This window comes from Sturnira hondurensis, unplaced genomic scaffold (genome assembly GCF_014824575.4).
Source record: "Sturnira hondurensis isolate 20B ecotype Veracruz unplaced genomic scaffold, ASM1482457v3 Scaffold0021354, whole genome shotgun sequence".
Classification (NCBI taxonomy): domain Eukaryota; kingdom Metazoa; phylum Chordata; class Mammalia; order Chiroptera; family Phyllostomidae; genus Sturnira; species Sturnira hondurensis.
Window position 1 is genome coordinate 15,887,549 of NW_028093985.1, and position 6,000 is coordinate 15,893,548.

Genomic DNA, 6,000 nt, shown 5'->3' on the forward strand with positions numbered 1-6,000 from the left:
TGCCTAGGCAGAGTAGGAGTATGGATTTGTTTAGTTATTGGTTTCACTTTTTTCTTAGTTTCCAAATTAGAAGTCATGGTATATTGTCAATTGTTTTCACTCTTCCCTAAATTATTCAAAGCTGATCATCAAATTCTACCTATTCTATCTTTCTAAAAATTATTAATTTTTTATTGTTTTCCAAGTACAGTTGTCTCCATTTCTGCACATCTCCTCCCGCCTCTCCTCCCCACACCCACCTCCCACCCTTAATCCTTAACCCCTTTGGCTTTGTCCATGTGTCCTTTATACATGTTCCTTGAAGACCCTTCCCATTCTTTCCCCCATATTCCCTTCCCCTTTGATTACTGTTAGTTTGTTTTTTATTTCAATGTCTCTGCTTATATTTTGCTTGCTTGTTTGTTTTGTACATCAGGTTCCACTTTATAGGTGAGATCATATGGTATTTGTCTTGCACCGCCTGTCTTATTTCAGTTAGCATAATGCTCTCCAGTTTCATCCATGCTGGCTTGAAGGGTAGGAGCTCCTTTCTTTCTGCTGTATAGTATTCCATTGTATAAATGTATAATAGTGTTTTGAGCCACTCATTTGCTGATGGGCATTTAGGTTGCTTCCAACACTTAGGCTATTATAAATTGTGCTGCTGTGAACATAGGGGTGAATAGGTTATTTTGAATTAGTGTTTCAGGATATTTAGGGTATAATTCCAGCAATAGAATTGCTGGGTCAAAAGGCAGTTTCATTTTCAAAAGGAAGTTCCATACTGTATCCCATAGTGGTTACACCAGTCTGAATTTCCACCAACAGTGCACTGGAGTTCCCTTTTCTCCACATTCTCACCAGTGCTTGTTGTTTGTTGATTTGGCTATAATGGCCATTCTGACTGGTGTGAAGTGGTATCTCATAGTTTGCATCTCTCCGACGGCTAGTGATGCTCAGCATCCTTTCACCATATTCTATCTTTTAATTAAATTTTTCTCTATCCTACTTCTACCTCATTATTTTCTGTATGGCCATTTTTTTCTTATCTGCCTACCATTAATCTTGGTCCTCCTTCCACACAGATGGAGCAATTATATTTACTCAAAAATTAAGTACAAAGAGGTCATCTTCACTGATTTTAAGAAAAGATCTCATGACTTACTAAGTGTAAAATTCAAGCAAAACTAGTTCCTGGCAGTCTTATCTTTATCATCTACAGCTCATCTGTCACCTCATGCTTGTGCTCTATTAACACTGAACTCTGTTTATTTGCCACATACATTAGGCTCTCCCTGTCTTTATGAATGCTACTTTTGTCAGCAATACCCTTTTCCAAGTGGACAAATGCCCGCTTGTTCTTATACCTCCTTCAAATGTTGGCAAGGATTCTCTTATGTTTCTTTGCAGTCACTATCATGTTTTTACTTATTTGTGAGTAACACTGGTCATGTTATTTGACAGTTTGTGTGTATGTGTGTTATATCAACATTTAGCACCAGACACTGATATACTATAGATGCTCAGTAAATGTTTACAAAATTAATAAATCACCTTCAATTGGTACAGTAAGTCCTCCTTTAACATCATAGATGGGTTTTTGGATGAGTAGTGAAGTTATGAATAGCAAAACCAATTTTACCATAGGCTGACCGATATAAATAAGAGTTAAGTTCCTGGAGTATCCCATCAACATTATAATGAAACAACACTGAACAAAATTATGTTTTTGAGGACATTCTGTATTGCCATGAACTCATCATTGGTAGTTATTGGACAGTTATCCCAAGGCTTTAAGGCAGTCAGAGGATTAAATAAAATTTTTATTTTTCAATACTGTTTTATACTCACTTCCCTCATTTAATTTCTCATATATGAATCAACAATATTTAGTGCTAAAGAGTTGAACTGTGACTCACTCCAAATTCATGATCTTCTAGTGATCATTGAGAAGATCCACAGTTATGCCACTTGAGGGTCTGCCAGTTACCCCGGCCATGTTGCATTCTCTAGTCAATAAATGTGGCTTTTAGCCAAATCTTTCTATGGGGCAGAAGTAGGAATACATTAAAAGGAGAGTAGTTTTGAAAATTGAAGCAATAGCCTCAGGGTTGTTTACAATTAGGATTGACTTATTTAGACCACCTGGTCTCTTCTGTTTAACATGTGCAAAGTCCCAACCCTCTTCCTTTCCTTCAAATGTGATCAAAAGGCACTTGGAGACCCCTATTGATACCTCTGAATAGGCATATAAATTGTACTGATGACACCTTGTTTTTCAATATTCAACATTCAGCAGCAGTTAGAAAAAACTGCAAAGAACATTTTCTCTTTTGGATCCACAATATCCTGTTTCATACAGTAGTTTTTATTAAACTTCTGACTTCCCAGGTTTAGGAGCCCATCTTTCTAGTCTTACCTTCTTGATTTGCTTGACTTCCTGGGACTTTTATTGATGTGATTTATCAAGTTTCTTGTTTACAGGACTTTATCCCTGGCTTCTTATAACTGTTCTTCTATTATATAAAATTTTAGGATACCCTTCTGCAATAGACTGTCTTGAAAAGAATTTTTAACTTGGTTGCATCTAATAAAAAAAAGGAAGAAAGTATGTGGAATGGGTCAGAAGCCAAGAGATACTCTTGATGATTTTGCCAGCAATACAAGAGTCACTGTATTTCCATTTGGCTTTAGATGATTGGCTGGAATAGAATGTCTGTCCTTCCAGATAGTGCAATTTACGTAAATTATGAAAAGTTGTTTCAACTCCTACCCTTCATGACTACACAGATAGAACTAGAGAGTATTACGTTAAATGAAATAAGCCAGATGGTGAAAGACAAATATTATATGATCTCACCTATAAGTGGGACCTAATCAATAAAACAAACAAGTGAACAAAATAGAACCATAGACATGGAAGTAAAGAACAAACTGAGAGTGACCAGAGGGTATGGGAAAGAGGGATAATGGGGAAAAGAAGGGGAAGGGTCAAGTCAAGGAACATGTATAAAAAGACCCATGGAGAAGGACAATGGAGGTGGAGGGAGGATAGAATGTGGGAGGGGGTGCGTAGGGCAGAGAGCAATGGGGGAAAATGGGGACAAATGTAGTTGAACAACAATAAAAAGTTTAAAAAAGAAAAAGTAAATATATGAAAAAACTTAGAAATCCATAATGATAATTTACTTATGGAGTGAAAATATGTATTTTTCTGTTCATTGTGTCTTTGAGAGGCCTGCTCAGTCTTTATTCTCGCTCAGTTTAACCCAAATAGACTGAACTCAGTGTGGCTGAGTGGTTTCATATACCCAGGGTAGGTATATGAACCAAGTCATGCCAATCAGTATCACACACCCTAGGACAAAAAAGATAATTCAAAGGTTGGTGTGTTACATAAGCTGAATCCAAGTCAGTTTTGAAACCTTAGCAGAATCTACTGGGAAAGAGAGAGTTCCTTTTCATTTGGATTATTAAACCAAAGCAAATCCCCTTGGAGCTCCTAGTGTCCATCCCTCCCTGCTGCATGGGTAAGGCATATATGACAGTAAAGCTGGCATAGAGAAAGTAAAAATGTAGAAACAGAGTTCTAATTTATTGGAGCTACTAGATTCAGCACATGACTTAGCCAGGTGAGGTTATTGATCCCTTTTTCCACTTTTTATTGAGTTTGTTGGAGTGACACTGGCTAACAAAATTACACAGGATTCAGGCACCCAATTTGACAACACATCATCTGAACACTGTATTGTGAGTTCACTACCTCAAGTCAGGTCTCCTTCCATTACCATATATCCTCCCATACCTTCCTCTACCTCCCTTGTCCCCCTCACCCCCCTCGCCCTGGATATCCCCACAGTCTTGTCCATGTCAATGAGATTTTTTCTCAATCCTTCTACCACCATATCACCTCTCCACCCAGCTCTCTAGTTTCCTCTAACCCAGACTGCTGTCAGCCTGCTCTCTGTCTATGGGTCTTTATTTTGCTTGTTAATTCATTTTGTTCATTAGATTCTTCATGTGAATGAAATCATATGGTACTTGTCCTTCTCTTTCTGGCCTATTTCACTTAGCATAGTGCTGTCCTGGTCCATCCATACTGTTGCAAAGGGTAAGATTTCCTTTTTTTAAAAAAATTATTTTATTGATTATGCTATTACAGTTGTCCCATACCCCCACCCCCTTTATTCCCCTCTGCCCTGCACTCTGCTCCCACCCACATTCCCCAGACACCTTAGTTCATGTCCATGGGTTGTGCATATAAGTTCTTTGGCTTCTCCATTTCCTATACTATTCTTAACCTCCCCCTGTCTATTTTTTATCTACCATTTATTCTTATTCCCTGTAACTTTTCCTCCATTCTCCCTGTTCTATCTCCCCACTGATAACCCTCCATGTGATTGCCTTTCTGTGATTCTGTTCCTGTTCTACTTGTTTGCTTAGTTCATTTTTTTAGGTTCAGTTGTTAATAGTTATGTTTGATGTTATTTTACTGTTCATATTTTTATCTTCTTTTTCTTAAATAAGTCCTTTTAACATTTCATATAATAATGGCTTAGTGATGATTAACTCCTTTAACTTGACCTTATTTGGGAAGCACTTTATCTGCCCTTCCATTCTAAATGATAGCTTTGCTGGATAGAGTAATCTTGGATGTAGGCCCTTGCCTTTCATGACTTGGAATACTTCTTTCCAGCCACTTCTTGCTTGCAAGGTTTCTTTTGAGAAATCAGCTGATAGTTTAATGGGAACTCCTTTGTGGGTAACTGTCTCTTTTTCTCTTGCTGCTTTTAGGGTTCTCTCCTTGTCTTTAATCTTGAGTAATGTAATTATGATGTGCCTTGGTGTGTCCTTCTTGGGTTCAACTTCTTTGGGACTCTCTGAGCTTCCTGGACTTCCTGGAAGTCTATTTCCTTTGCCAGATTGGGGAAGTTCTCCATCATTATTTTTTCAAACAAGTTTTAAGTTTCTTGGTCCTCCTCTTCTTCTGGCACCCCTATGTTTTGGATGTTGAAATGTTAAAAGTTGTCCCAGAGGTTCCTAAGCCTCTTCTCATTTAAAAAAAATTTTGTTTCTTCATTCTCTTCTGTTTGGTTGTTTCTTTCTTTCTTCTGTCCCAAACTGTTGATTTGAGTCCAGGTTTCCTTCCCATCATTGTTGGTTCCCTGTACATTTTTCTTTATTTCACTTTTGCTTTATTTCTTTATTTCATCTAGCTTTCACTTTTTCCTCTACTTTGTGACCATACTCAACCAATTCTGTGAGCATCCTGATTATCAGTGTTTTGAACTCTGCATCTGAAGAGATAGTTTGGTTATCTCTTCGTTCCTTAGCTGTATTTTTTTCTGGAGCTTTTATCTGTTCTTCTATTTGGGCCATTTTTTTTTTGTCTCATAGCATCAGTTATGACATAAGGGGTGGAGCCTTAGGTATTCTCCAGGGTAGGGCAACCCATGTCACTGCATTGTGGTGTTGTATATGCGTGAGGGGTCTGACAGGGAACAAGGCCATTTGCTTAGCTCTTGGCTGGCTTTCAGACACTTCCTCCACTATTCACAAGCAAATTGGGTCATTCTGGTGCTTATTCCTGGGTGTGTGGGTTTATGTATATTCTAGGACCTTGTGGGTATCTCCAGTGAACTCTCCTGTGAGGCTGGGAGTTTCTCTCACCTTTGCAACACCCACGGGGTTTTTCAGTAAGAAGTTTTGAGACTTTATTTCCCTGCACTGGAACTCTGGGTTGAGAGGTTTGTCTTGCTCCCCAGTTGTTCCTTCCAGGTTACCTGCACACAAAAGTGGGACTGCCAGCTTTGCCTGCCACCACCGTGCTGTGAATTCTCTCCACCTTGGCTGCCTGTCTCTGCCCCTTCTACCAGTCTGTATAAATGTTTCTTTTTTAACTCCTAGGTTGTCAGACTTTCATACAGATCAATTTTCTGGCAGTTCTGTTCTTTATTGTTTTTATATTTGTTATTCTTCTTTTGGTTGCGCAAGGAGGCACAGTGTATCTGCCTGCCTATG